Source organism: Heteronotia binoei, chromosome 17 (assembly GCF_032191835.1).
Source record: "Heteronotia binoei isolate CCM8104 ecotype False Entrance Well chromosome 17, APGP_CSIRO_Hbin_v1, whole genome shotgun sequence".
Lineage (NCBI taxonomy): Eukaryota > Metazoa > Chordata > Lepidosauria > Squamata > Gekkonidae > Heteronotia > Heteronotia binoei.
Window position 1 is genome coordinate 34,660,657 of NC_083239.1, and position 15,539 is coordinate 34,676,195.

Here is a 15,539-nt window from a genome sequence, read left to right on the forward strand (position 1 = left end):
TAGTACTTAAAAACAACTAAAAGATTGTGAAATACAGGCCTCATTTTGAGCAGGAGCTCACAGGAGCAGAGCTCCGGAACCTCTAAATTTTATTGTGCTCTTTCTTTTTTAACACCCCCCCCCCCACACACACACAATACTTGCTTCTGGGCTCCATTGTTCAATCTCCCTGTGAGAATTTTGCTGAACTCTTAAGATTTGACAAACTTTCTCATATTTTTCCTAAAAAAAATGGGAAAATAGCCAAAACATATCAAGCAGACAGATGGAGAACTACATCATGCCACTGTGGCCACAGAGGAAAAAGTAATTTTAAAAGTATGATGGGAGTCAGGTTTTATTATGACAATTATAATTCAAGAAGCGTTTTGAGGTAGATGCTGAGCTGTTATAATTTAGTACACCTTACGGTGATGTCGGGGTGTGTGGCATATGCAACTGAGTTGTGTGAGTTGTGCTAATAAGCTCCGGCACCTCTTTTTCTATGAAATGACCCCTGGTGAAATATATTTACACGATAACCCTAACAGCTGAATAGATGGTAAACAGGAATCACAGTAGATTAATGATTCCAACACTCCACATGGATGGATGTAGTAGGTAGGCTTCCCAATCCCCAGGTCCCAGCGGGGGATCCCCTGGTTTTACAGGCTTCCCCCCTCCCCCAGCCAGCTGGCCGGCGGGGGAAGTTCCACCCCCACAGCTCTTATGCACCTCCATGAACAATTCCCATAGGGAATGATGGGGAATTGATCTGCAGGTATCAGGGGCTCTGGGGGAGCTGTTTTTGGAGGTAGAGGCACCAAATTTTCAGTATAGCATCTAGTGCCTCTCTCCAAAATACCCCCCAAGTTTCAAAAGGATTGGACCACGGGGTCCAATTCTACGAGCCCCAAAAGAAGGTGCCCCTATTCTTCATTATTTCCTATGGAAGGAAGGCATTTCAAAAGGTGTGCTGTCCCTTTAAATGTGATGGCCAGAACTCCCTTTGGAGTTCAGTTTTGCTTATCACACCCTTGCTCCTGGCTCTGCCACCAATGTCTCCTGGCTCCACCCCCAAAGTCTCCTGGCTCCACCCCCAAAGTCCCCAGATATTTCTTGAATTGGACTTGGCAACCCTAGTAGTAGGGCGGCTTTCTGCTTGAGAATGTTAAATTAGATTGAGATTGGTAAATTAGGCCTCCACTGTGAAAATGACCTTCTTGTGTCTTGTGCTAATAGATGAAAACATTTTCTTCTTTTAGTTTACCCCAGGTTCACCAGAGGATATTTCAAACTTCTCAGTCACAGCTATGAATGAAATGGGCAGCGCAGTGAAGGAACTTCCTTTTAGACAAGGTGAGCTATGAACAATCTGCTTTCAGCTGTGGGATGCATCTAGACTACAGACTTCAGCTAGTTTCATCTTACCTCCTCGGCAAGGGAACCAGGAATCTCTGACAATCTATGCCAAATAGGGTCACCAGGTCTGACTCAAGAAATATATGGGGACACTGGGGGTGGAGCCAGGGGATTTTGCGGGTGGAGTCAGGATCAAGGGTGTGACAAGCATTATTGAACTCTGAAGGGAGTTCTGGTCATCACATTTAAAAGGACTGCATGCCTTCCCTCCCTTTGGAAATAATGAAGGATAGGGGCACCTTCTTTTGGGGCTCATAGAACTGGACCCCCTGGACCAATCTTTTGGAAACTTGGGGGATGTTTTGAGGAGAGGCATCAGATACTATGCTGAAAATTTGGTGTCTCCACCTCAAACAGCTCTTCTCCCCCCCCCCCGCCCCCCCTGAGCTCCAGATACCCACGGATCAATTCTCCATTATATCCTATGGGAATCAGTCTCTATAGGGTATAATGAAGTGTCCAGTAGACATTTCCCTCCCTGCCCCCATTTTCTGATAAACTTGAAGTGGGGGGACCGCCTCCAAACTGGGAGATTCTACTGCCCTCAACTGGGGATTGGCAACCTAATACCCAGAATCCTTTGGGAAAAATGTAATATTTAGTGCATTTTTGTTCTCCCCCTCTTCCTAGAAATCAGGGCAACACACACGGTCCTTCCTATACAAGGTTGCTCTTTTTGCCTTAGCAGCAAAGAAAATTTGAGCCAAGTTAGAACCAGTGTAGGCCAGTTAAGATTTTCAGCAGGTGTTTATGGTCGACTTTCCATTTTTATGAATAAGCTCCAAAATGTAATTTTATAGTGTTCTGCTCTAGTTTTACTGTATTTTATTTTATACTATTGTATTTATATTATATTGTATTGTTTGTAACTGCTATTGGCCCTATGCAATAAAACCAAATGGAACCTTCTGGTTTAGACTCACAGCAACCCTGTGAGGTAGGTTTGTCTGAGTCAGCATGGCTGGACCATGCTCACCCGCTCAGTTTATGGCGAGAGTTGTAAACTGGGCCTTCAAGCTGTTCCTGTGATATCATTCGATCCGTGGCAATTAACAGGTGATAGGCTTGCCATTTGGCAACTTGTGGTGGTTAGCCCCCTGTCCCTGGACCCAATCCAATGCCCTCAAGAAGCTGAGGTAAGAGAAAAAATAACCAGAAAATGGCCTCCATGGTGTTGCTGTAGAATAGCTCCATGTCTCTATGTACTCTAACACAGAGATTAGGGGGAATTCCCAGAGTATTATCAGGAAGAGACCAGACATCGCTCTCAAGATATCAAGGCATTTGTTGAGGCATTGCTGGAAATCATATCAGGTGATATTATTTAGCTCCATGCCATGAAAATCTTCAACTTTCAGTTTCTTCATTTTAAACCTTATTCAAAGTGACAGGACACAGTGGAAGGGCTTCTGGTGTCCAGGCCCACTGATGGGACTTCCTGATGGCGCCTGGTTTTTGGGGGGCCGCTGTGTGACAGAGTGTTGGACTGGATAGGCCATTAGCCTGATCCAACATGGTTTTTCTTATGTTCAGATGTACACATGTGCAGGCAGAATGTATGTGAATTCACTGTAATATGTGAACTAGGCTTCTGTGGATTGAATGCTGTCCTCCTTTTCCAGAGGCTCCAGAAAAAGGACTGAGAATTGGCATCATCTTGGCCATTGTCTTGGCGATCCTTCTGCTGGTCTTGCTGGTGGTGGATGCATCCTGCTATTACAAGTGGCGGCGAGGCTTGCTGATGTACTGCCGGACCAACATCCTGCGAAAGGAGCCCCCCGGGGCCATATCAGAAAATAACCAGTAAGTTAGCATAAAATTGCCAACCTCCAGATTCAGCCTGGAGTTCTCCCAGAGCTAGGGCAGGAGGGCCAGGATACAAATCTAATAAAATAAATGAAATAAACGAAACTACAGCTGATCTCCAGACTATCCGAGATCAGATCCCTTTGATGGAAAGGACAGCTTTGGGGACCAGACTGTCAAGTCCCCAGCAGTTCAGCTATCAACACCAGGCCATTCAGAGAATAGACTTTATTGAAATACTGATTTTCACAGGGCAAGATGGCTCTTGCGTAAACTGTTTATGGTGGGCAGTTGTCTCATACTTATACCCAACCGTTATACATTCAAATACATTGGCATGAAGTAAGCCGTCCCTCCTTTCAAAGTTCAGTTCCCAGGCCCCTTGCAGGTGCACACATAATCAACCAGAGACAGCTCGTGACCTTGACTGTCTCTGAGATCAGGCTGAAAGTATCCTTCCTTCATTACTACAGAGATAGGAGCAAATCAAGCAGAGAGCGGAAGCAAAATGCAAAGCAACATAGCAAGAGACACTCTTGACGCAGACTCCGTAACATCCTGACTGACAGGGCTAGCCCTGCCGCTAGGCAAACTAGGCAAATTGAGCACCCCCCATGTGACTCGGTGATGTTATCTGTGCGGGTGGAGAGGCAACAAAAGTTAGCCTTGCCTAGGGTGCCAGATAGTCTATGACTGGCAATGTTCCCTCTAAGCTGAGTTAGTGTGAGCTAGCGCACAGATTTTTAGCCTCCAGCTCACACATTTTTGTCTTAGAAGAAGATATTGGATTTATATCCCGCCCTCCACTCCGAAGAGTCTCAGAGCAGCTCACAATCTCCTTTACCTTCCTCCCCCACAACAGACACCCTGTGAGGTAGGTGGGGCTGGAGAGGGCTCTCACAGCAGCTGCTCTTTCAAGGACAACCTCTGCCAGAGCTATGGCTGACCCAAGGCCATGCTAGCAGGTGCAAGTGGAGGAGTGGAGAATCAAACCCGGTTCTCCCACTTAACCAATGCACCAAACTGGCTCTCCTCAGGAAGGATGATCCCAGAACAGGAAGGATGATCCCAGAACACACTAATTTATGCAGTAGCTCACAATTTTAATGCTAGTAGCTCACAATTTTAATGCTAGTAGCTCACAACTTTAATGCCAGTAACTCATAAAGTAGAATTTTTGCTCACAAGACCCTGCAGCTTAGAGGGAACATATGAACATGAACATATGAAGCTGCCTTATACTGAATCAGACCCTGGGTCCATCAAAGTCAGTATTGTCTTCTCAGACTGGCAGCGGCTCTCCAGGGTCTCAAGCTGAGGTTTTTCACACCTATTTGCCTGGACCCTTTTTTGGAGATGCCAGGGATTGAACCTGGGACCTTCTGCTTCCCAAGCAGATGCTCTACCACTGAGCCACTGTCCCTCCCCATATTGATGCCTGGCCCTGCTGACTGCATTGAGTTTCCTCCTCTCCTCAAATTCTGCCCTTCCAAGACATCACCCCATGCTTGTATTGGAACTCCAAAGCTGGCATGGCTTGGGGGAAGGTGAGACACAGGTGGACCTTTTAAGTCTTTAGAAGAAAGATGTGCATGTCATTCATGGGAATGTCAGTGTGGCCTGACCACACTGGGGTCTCATCTGCCAATTTCACTTTGCATGTCTGGGTTGGTGTCAGAGGGCGTTACACATTGGCCTGATGGGGGATGGTGATCCTATTATCTGATCAAAATCATGTTATGTTGCAGAGCTGTGGCTCAGCAGTAGAACACCTAGGCATGTAAGGTGGGATTTGGGGATTCCCTGGCATTACAGCTCATCTCCAAACTAGAGAGATCAGTTCCCCTGAAAAAAAAAGGCTGCTTTGGAGGGCAGACTCCATGACATCATATCCTACTGAGGTCCCTGTCCTCCCTAGGCTCCATCCCCAAAACACCCCTGAAACATCCCCAAAACATCCTCCTGGAGCTTATGGAGGACCCAGTACTAAGAGCCATGTAAGCTCTTGGAGGATTGGCTACATCAGGGGTGTGTGGCCAGGGCCGGCTCACCCACTAGGCATACTAGGCAGTTGCCTAGGGCGCCAGAAAGTGGGGGGTGCCAAATTGGGCTTCCTCCCTCCCAGTGCCCATGGCAAATGCCTAGTTTGCCTGCCTCTCCTCTGTCCTCCCTCCCTTTATGGTGCTGCAAGACAGTGCTGCTCTCCATTGCCCCCCATGCGAGCCGCGCCTGGTCCTTACTGGCTTTGATGCAGCTGACATGGCTTCTAATCCTTTGAAGAGCAGGCGAGAGGAGACTTCGCTCTCCCTCACTTCCGGTTTTGGGAAGGATGGGGAGCGAAGTCTTCTCCCGAGGGCTCTTCAGAGGATAAGATGCTGTGCCAGCCGCAACGAAGCCAGTAAGGATCAGGCGGTGTGTGTGTGTGTGGGTCACAGAGTGTAGTGCTGCCTGTCACGGCTGGGGCCGGGTCAGGCAAAGTCCAGAGGCAGTCCGAGGTCTGTAGCCAGCAAGCAGGAGTGTCCGAGGTGCCAAATCCAAATCACTGTGCAAGTATCGCAGGTCCGAGGTCCAGAAGCCGAGATCAGGGAGTCCAGAAGTCAAAAGCCAAAGTCAGGGAGTCAGGAACCAAAGTCAAGCTGGTGTGGATGCTAGAACGTCAGGGAGATGACTAGTTGCTTCCACAAAGCCTCCTCCCAAAGCCCACAGCTATATAGCCCTCTGCTGGCTGTTGCCCATTTGGGCTAATTGCCGGCTCTGGGAGGCAGCCAGGATCCTGTTACAACTCAAGCATCCTTGCTCTTAGGAGGGCCAGAATCCTCTCAAAACTCAGGACTCAGGGAGCGTCTTGCTTGTGAGCGTGCCGCCCTCCTCCGATCCCTGAGGTCCTGACGGAGGCGGTCACGCACACGAGCCACCCGAGAGGGCGAGGCAGGGGGGCTGGGATCTTCTTCAGCAGGAGGCAGGGGTACTGGTGCAGGTGGCAGGGGTACAGTTTCCTTGGCAGACTCGTCTTCCTCTGCAGGGTCCCCAGCACCCATGACACTGCCTTGCAGCTCCACAAAGGGAGGGAGGGTGGCTGTGGCGGGGGGGCAGTGGTGGGGGGCAGGTGGGCAGGGAGCCTGCCCGGGGCGCCACAAGTCCTTGGGCTGGCGCTGTGTGTGGCAAAAGAGTTCCTGCTAATATGCAAAAGAGTTCCTGCTACCAAAACAAAACAAAACAAAAAAAAAACTGCTCATTTTTCTCCCTTAAGTTTCTGGTTTTTTTTATTCCCCCTCCCCTGGTGTTCTGAATGTGTATTCCTCCCTCTAGTGGCCAATTTGCTACCACAAAAGTTTATGTCTGGCATAAAAACCAGCAGTTTAAAACTGTAGGGTGATATGCCAGACATAAACCTGTGTGGCTATCAAAGTGATTGCTACAGGGAGAAAAACACCCCCCCACCCCAAGAAACAGGAACTTACAATTGAAGAGAATGAGAATGCAGAAAAAGCTCTATGACAGCTATAGTGATCTTCTTGCCTTGAGAAGCAGCTGGAAACGAAAGATGAATAGAGCGGTCTACTCAGTGGTGCTTATTTCCTGTTAACTTGTTTCCACAGGAAAGTGCTCTCCAAGTCAGAAAAGAGCATGGTGGTGAACGTCTCCGGCCTTGAGGCCTGATTATCCCATGATGATGAACAGAGCTTGTGGAGAGATGGGACTGCTCACGAAAGTTTAGATTCACTTTGTGTGGCAGACATCTTCCCCTTCACCATGATCCTCCAGGGCTTTTTTTTTGTAATAAGAACTCCTTTGCATATTAGGCCACACCTCCTAATGCAGCCAATCTTCCAGGAGCTTACAGGACTCTTCTTACAGGGCCTACTATAAGCTCTTGGAGGATTGGCTACCTCAGGGGTGTGTGGTCTAACATGCAAAGGACCTCCTGCTACAAAAAAAAGCCCTGATCCTCCTATTGTGCTTCTGTATGAGCTCTCTTAAACTCCAGTGTTCTAGAAACAGTCACAGACAGACAAGGATCAAATGTCCTGTGAAACCATAGTTTAATTAAACGAAGTGGGCTGTGTGCTTGCCCAAATGATGTCCACTCTTCTACTTACCATTGCTCGGAATCTATCAAAGCAAGATCCCAAACTATGATTTGAGGCTGGTTGATTAACCAACAGATAGCCTTAGCTATCATTTTGTGTGATTAGAAGAAGCCTATAGAAGGTAATTGCAGGCACCCATTTCAGCATAACAGAGAAACTGGCTGACCCGACAAATGATGAACGTGAAGTCAGTGTTCAAATTTGTGCCATAATAAACCATCAGATGTGTTCAGCCTGTGTGCGGTGTGGTGTTTTCATGCCAGGAGCAGGTGTGAGTTCTCCATAACTGCTCCCCTTATCTGGGGTTACCACCAAGTTATCTGAAATGAGATGGCAATGTAGACTCATGGGGTGAAGCTGTACTTGCTGTTAATTCTGTATAGAAAAATGAGAGGTAGAATCTGAGAGTCACACTGATTTCTCACTTTGTGCTGCTCTGACGTTCCTCTTTTCAGTGTGGCGTCCTTCCAATTTCCCACTATCTGCCCCGGGGCTTCAGCCTGCCTCGCTGGTTTTGCATGGCAAAGAGAAACTGGTTTTTAGCAGTTTCTCTTTGCCATGCAAAAACGGCAACGTAGGCTGAAGCCTCGAGGCACATAATGGGAAATCGGAAGGATGCCGTGCTGAAAAGAGGAACATCAGAGGTGAGTGCGTAATTGGTCTCAGTCTTTTCCCCCTGCTGATGCAGCAATGTTGCTTTTGCCCTGAACCAGGCAGGTGAGGACAAAGAGTAAGAAACTGATGGAGGATGGGATGGGGAGATGCCAGAATTCAACAGCTCAGATTTCTTCCACCAAACTGTAGGTGGCCTCTTTCTATTCTCCCACTAGAGACTGAAAGTCAGTCTGTGCTGGGAGATGATCAGCTTCATACCTAAAGGTGGGCCTGAATTTTTTTAAAAAGGGTAAAAGTAGTTCCCTGTGCAACCACCAGTCGTTTCCAACTCTGGAGTGACGTTGCTTTCACAACGTTTTTATGGCAGACTTTTTATGGAGTGGTTTGCCATTGCCTTTCACAGTCATCTACACTTCCCCCCCAGCAAGCTGGGTACACTCATTTTACCAACCTCAGAGGGATGGAAGGCAGAGTCAACCTGGAACCAGCTACCTGAACCCAGCTTCCTAACTCAGGTCATGAGTAGAGCTTCGGACTGCAGTACTGCAGCTTTACTACTCTGCGTCCCTCAAATTCAAGCTTGCTGCTTTTGCTGATGACTCTTCAGGTGTGTGTTTGTACAGTGTCTTCAACCTGCAGCTGATACATTGGTGACCTCCCTTGGGGTTTTCCAGGCTGGGGTTTTCTAGTGGTTTGCCACTGATAGCCTCTGTGTAGCAATTTCAGGGTTCTTTGGTGGTCTCCCATCCAAGTACTAACCAGGGCTGACCCTGCTTAGCTTCTGAAATCTGATGAGATCAGGCTTGCCTGGGCTATCCAGATCAGGGTCTCTTCAGACATAGCCTTTTATTTATTTATTTATTTTTATTTAATAGGCTTATATTCTGCCTTTTCCCATAAATGGGCTCAAGGTGGATCACAACATATAAAAATAACAATAAAAACCTGCATATCAAAGTTAAAACACCAATTTAAAATTAACAGTAAAAACTATAAATAAAACGCACCACCGGCAGACAGAGCACAGCATATCAATAGCCAGTTGAAGGCCCACCTTAAACAATGGTAATAACAATAGGAAAGCACTGTAATAAAGCATGATGTCACCACAAAGGAGGCCAAATGATGGAATAATAGGACGCCCACTGCCTCAACCATAGGCCCGGCAGAACAGCTCCGTCTTGCAGGCCCTACGAAATGGCAGTAATTCAGTTAGGGCCCGGATCTCCACAGGGAGCTGATTCCACCAGGCAGGGGCCAGGGCTGAAAAGGCCCTGGCCCTGGTTGAGGCAAGTCGGACGTCCTTAGGGCCAGGGGTGGTCAGGTGTTGCGTAGCTGATTGCAACGACCTCTGGGGTGTATATGGGGAAAGGCGATCCCTCAGGTATGTTGGTCCCAGACCGCGTAAGGCTTTAAATGTCAGTACCAAAACCTTGAAGCAGATCCGGTACTCAATAGGTAGCCAGTGCAGTTGGCGCAGCACTGGCTGAATGCTTGCCCATAAAGGCAATGCAGTTAAGAGCCGTGCTGCCGCATTCTGCACTAGCTGGAGTTTCTGGATCAGCCACAAATTTAAAATTATTTTTAAAATAATCGCCATCTCATTGGTATAGAAGTGCTCCTTAGCAAGTAGCATTTTTCCTAGGGTCATAATACTTTTGCAGGTAAGGATGTGCTAGATAAGCCCAAAGCACCATTTGATGGCCCTCCAACCTATTAAATAAGGGAGCGGGGAAGTAAGCATGTGTGGGTATGAATTTTTTTTTTTAAAAGCTTGGCCTGTTTCAAAAACTACTGAATGGTCAATGTGGGCAACTCTCAGAATTAAGCCACTATGTTGGACACTACCAGTTGGAGGGCAGGGGGAGGCCTTGTGCAGCTTTGATCCTCATCCCTAATACCCAAGTAGTGACATCATTTTGAGGAAGCTGGATTCTCAGGGGTTGATGGTGCTGTAGTGGGGAATCCCCAAACCATCATCATTTCCTGGTGAAGTTGTGAAATCATTCCTGGCGACGATGCTCACACCCTGCCACAAATTTTATTAGTCTTTAAGGTAGGGCTGCCAGATCCAAGTGGGGACACTCATGGAGACTTGGGAATGGAGTCTGAAGAGGACAGAGACCTAGGTGGAGGACATTGGCAATGAGTCAGCCTTCCAAAGCATCAGTTTTCACCAGAAAGTCAAGTTGCACCTTTAAGACCAATTCAGAACATAAGCTTTCGTGTGCTAAAGTGTGTTTTTACCTCACTAGGATGCAAAGTAGATTACACAGGGCTTTTTTAGAGCAGGAACGCACAGGAACACAGTTCTGGCTGGGTTGGCATCAGGGGTGTGTGCACTGGCACTCCAATGGAAGGGATAATCACTCTTTCTCAGCTTAATCTAGTTCACAGAGTTGCTGTGAGCATCCATGTCCTCCACTTAAAGATGGCGGATAACAAGTGATAAATGTGGTTGGGGGAAGATGGGGTGACTGACAGCACCAAGAAACATAACAAGAACAGGCCTACTGGATCAGACCAGCACTCTACCTAGTCCAGCATCCTGTCTCACACCTGGTCACTATGGAGGGTCGACAACAGGGCATAGAGGCCTTTCCTGGATGTTGCCTCCAAGCACTGGAGTTCAGGGGTTTTCTGATTCTAACAACAGCAGGTGAGAATTTTCCTGCTGAACCACTGATATAACTAAGGGGATACATGACTGTGTGTGGGGAGGGGGGCAGGGAATCTGAACTTCATCAAGGCCTGTTTCCTCACATCCCCCCCAGCCTGTTTCAGCCAAATATCTTATCAGAAGTAGAAGATATTGGATTTATATCCTGCCCTATGCTCTGAATCTCAGAGCCTCAGAGTGGTCACAATCTCCTTTACCTTCACCCCCCCACAACAGACACCCTGTGAGGTAGGTGGGGCTGAGAGAGATTTCACAGCAGCTGCCCTTTCAAGGACAACTCCTGTGAGAGCTACGGCTGACCCAAGGCCATTCCAGCAGCTGCAAGTGGAGGAGTGGGGAATCAAAACCAAATTTCCCCGATAAGAGTTCCCGCACTTAACCACTACACCAAATTGGCTCTCAGAGGAAGATAATAGGCAGCTGTCATTAAGGGTTGCCAACTCTTGAGAAGTTCCTGGAGATGTGTGAGGGGGCAAGGTTTAGGGAGGGAGGGACCTCAGCAGACTGCAATTCCATAGAGTCCACCAAAGCTGCCATTTTTTCCCCTGGAGTTCTGTAGCAATTCTGGGAGATCTCCATGCTTCACTAGGGAGGTTGGCCACCCTCTTCTCATTGGACTCTGCAGTTCCCAGTTGTGTCTGCCACAGCCCCATGACATGACTTGCCTTGGAGCCTTTAATGAAAGTCTGATGAGGGAGATGCGACTCTTGAAAACTTCTGCCCTGGGAATTTTGTTGGTCTTCAAGGGGTTGGTGGACCAGCATCTTGTTTTTCTGCTGAAAACCTGATTCATGTAATTGGTCAACTACTGAAAGGCTATCCAAAAAGAGAGAACTCTGCTTGGAGACATACATTCTCAATGCTAGTAAGCACAATTCCCCTCCTAAAAATAGCAAAAGGAGAACAATCTCTATTTTTGCCGATTGAGAATTATATTTACTGAAAATTGCAGTTTCAATGGTTTCATTTTCATACTGTGACCAGTACTATCAAAACGATCTTCGGGACATCAGCGCTCACCGGGAAGGTGAGTCCCCCCGATTCTGGGTGGGTTGTCTTTTCTGTTCTCCATTAGAATCAGTGGCGGCAACAAGATCAGAGTTTTAGAATTGCTTTATTGCCTCTCTTTTAGGAGAAACTGTACACTGCAGATACCTCCTTCTGGATCCCCAGTTTTCATTCGAGAAAGTAAGTGCCTTGTCGTCAGGGCCGGTGCCAGGGTTTTTGGTGCCCTAGGCGAGCTGCCCACTAGCCCCACCTCCCCAAATTTAAAAAGCAGAGCAATGTAGGAGAAATGAAGACACTTGAAACTAATTAATTTTTAAGTTACATTTTTTTTTAATTTTAATCTTAAATTTAATTTTTGTTTTTTAAAAAATTGTGAGATTAAGCGATGCAAATTGTGAGAATGCTACTTGATCCTTTAAGCAGGGCCATGACCATTTCTACTTGATCCTTTAGTTGGAGGTGCCAGCGACAGGACCTTGTGCATGTGAGAAAGATGCTCTACCACTGAGCTATGGCTTCCACCCCATGGCTCTGTTAAAGTAGAGTAGGGAGGGTGAGTGGCAGCATACAACTTCAATAGGAGCCAATTTTTAGAAACTGTTATTGGCTCTTCTTCAGTTTTTACAATTGGTTAATTAATCCTGCCAGACTCCAAGGAATGCACTGTGCAGGCGCCATCCGCTTTTGCGTTTCCCAGGTCTGTAACAGACCCAGGGAATGCGAAATCTCTGCTCCATGGAGCCTGCTTTCCATTGGGGAAGGCAGGCTCCAAGGAGCACACACTGTGCATGGGGAGAGGGGGCGCCTAGGCCCGGTGGCACCCTAGGTGGCTGCCTACTTGGCCTACTCCCACACACCGGCCACACTCATCCTGATGATCATAACAAAACAAAGGAACAAACTAACTGAAACATGTGGGGAATGGTAGTAAAGTTCTGCAAGGTTTTGATGAATCCACAGACCAGGAAAGCTGATTTTCCAAGATAGTAAGCAGACCATTGGACGGATTCGTGAATCCCGCTGTTCTTTTAAAATCCAGCTGCAAGAAGAGGAAGAACTGGGGATGTTTCGGCATCTGTTGTGTGCATTCTAAGGAAGATCTGGTGCTGGCAATCTCGAATAGCATAGTGATCTGAGTTTCCAGCGCATCATTCCTTAGCACAGTGCTGCAGGATTGGTTCTTACATTGTCATCTAAGAGTGAACTTGCCTATTCCTTTCCCTATACCCAGGATCCTGGCATTTTTGGGATCTGAGGATATATGGTGTTGGGGAAAGCCTCCATCCTCAGCAAACACAACAACAGCCTTTCCACACCCAAAAGAATATGTAGAACAGCTCCTGCACCAAGCATGTGTTCTAGTGCTGCATTATGAGCTGTCCCCATAATGCAAAAAAAGAAAGGAAAAAAAAATCCCTGCACCAGTTCCTCTCGCATGGGGATGGGAGAATGAGTTTAATGAGAAGCCAACCTTGTGGCAGAACAGGCCTGCAGACCCCGTTCTCCCAAGGTTCTCCCAACACCTCTTCCGTGTAACCCGCTGCCATCACCTGACCTTTGTAGGAATTGTCTGCCGGGAGGGTCAGGACTCTCAGCTTCCCTTCTAAGTGCTTGTCTTTGGGTCTCCCACTGCCCATCATCTGGTCATGGGGACAATTTACTGCCTTGTGCACCCCTGGAGAAATACCCCCTTGCCAACTGCCTGCCTTGCCCCCTGGTGTTCCTTTTAAAATAGCATGTCCAAGTAGGGTTGCCCATCCCCAGGTGGGAGCAGGGGATCCCCCAGTTTGGAGGACCTCCCCCTGCTTCAGGGTCACCAGAAAGTGTGTGTGTGGGGGGGAGGGGAATGTCTGTTGGGCACTCCATGATTCCCTATGGAGACTGATTCCCATACTGTATAATGGAGAATTGATTCATGGGTTTCTGGGGCTCTGGGGGGCTGTTTTTTGAGACAGAGGCACCACATTTTCAGCATAGCATTCAGTGCCACTCCTAGGGTTGCCAAGTCCAATTCAAGAAATACCTGGGGACTTTGGGGGTGGAGCCAGGAGATTTTGGAGGTGGAGCCAGGAGACATTGGGGTGGAGCCAAGATCAAGGCTGTGACAAGCATAATTGAACTCCAAAGGGAGTTCTGGCAATCACATTTAAAGGGACGGCACACCTTTTCAATTCCTTCCTTACATAGGAAATAATGAAGGATAGAGGCACCTTCTTTTGAGGCTCATAGAATTGGACCCCCTGGTCCAATCTTTTTGAAACTTGGGGGGTATTTTGGGGAGAGGCACTAGATACTATACTGAAAATTTGGTGCCTCTACCCCCAAAAATAGCCCCCCCCAGAGCTCCAGATATCAGCGGATCAATTCTCCATGATTTTCTATGGGAATAAATCTCCCTAGGGAATAATAGAGTTCTCAGCAGACATTTCCCTCCCCTCCCCCCGCTTTCTGACGACCCTGAAGCGGGGGGAGGGTCTCCAAACCAAGGGATCCCCTGCCCCCACCTGGGGATTGGCAACCCTAGCCTCTCCCCAAACTACCTTCCAAGTTTCAAAAGGATTGGGCCAGGGGGTTCAATTCTATGAGCCCCAAGAGAAGGTGCTTCTATCCTTCATTATTTCCAATGGAAGGAAGACATTTAAAAGGTGTATGGTCCCTTTCATTGTGGTGGCCAGAACTCCCTTTGGAGTTCAATGATGCTTGTCACAACCTTGCTCCTGGCTCCACCCCAATGTCTCCTGGCTCAAACCTCAAAGTCCCCAAATATTTCTTGAATTGGACTTGGCAGCCCTATGTCCAAGACAGTGGAGGTTTGTGTGGTACAGAGAACCACTACCAGCATCCAGAGTTATAAAGTATTTATTAAAAAGGAAATGTTCACTAGCATATTTTTAGCACAGCACCAGACTGAGCAAAGGGATTCCAAAAGAAATGACTCCTCTGTCCTGCTCTCTGTACATGCCCTATCAGATGTTAACACAGAGGACAGGCTCCTTAGCTTAGGACAGACGTCCTCAAGCTGCGGCCAGAGCTGGCATGTGGGAGTCAGCAAACTAGATGACCACCTGGGGCACCAGCTTGCAGCAGGGGTGGGCGCCCGCTCCCTGCTCGTGCTGTCCCTGAGCCTTTTTCGGCTCTGAGAGGTTGGAGGAGCTCCCCCATTCCCTCAGAACCAAGAAAGAACACGGCTTCCTCTGCCCAGTGCACTCTGAACTTGGAGCCCGCTGGGCAGGGAAGGCGGTGAGTGTTCTTTCTGGGTTTTCAGGGATCAGGGGAGCTCCCCCAATCTGTGAAAGCTCAGAAAGAATCGGCCTTCCCCTGCCCAGCTTGCTCCGAACTTGTAATGCGTTGGGTAGGGGAAGGCGGCGGGTATTCTTTCTGGGATTTCAGGGATTGGAGGAGCTGCCTCAATCCCTGAAAGCCCAGAAAGAACCAGCCTTCCCCTGCCCAGCTTGCTCCGAACTTGGATCATGCTGAGCAGGGGATGCCTCAAGTGCCCAGCGTGATGACATCACCTCTGGGTGATTAGTTTGCTTCCAGGGTTGGGTGCGTGTGCATGCATTGTGGTTCTGCCTCAGGTGCCAGAACCCCAAGTGCCAGGCGTGGCTGTGGCTGCAGCCCCTGAGTTCTTCCTGTACAGCCTTCCAACCTGCTTGTTTGCTGCTGTCACCCTCAAGGGGTTTTCCCTCAGACACTGTCCTTCCTGCCTGAAGAGGCACCAGCTGCTGCTGTTCTTCCTGTCCCTTTCTTGCAAAAACCACAATATTGCTTCTTCTGGTCGCCCCGGTTTCTTCTGCTAGCCCACTCTTGGTCTTATCCTTTATACCAGCATTTTGGCCATATCTGGGGACCTGTACTAGTTAGGTTTCCCAAGCTCCCACTGGGGGCAGGAGGGGTTCCCCCAATTTTGGGGTCTCCAACCCACTGGCACAGGCCAG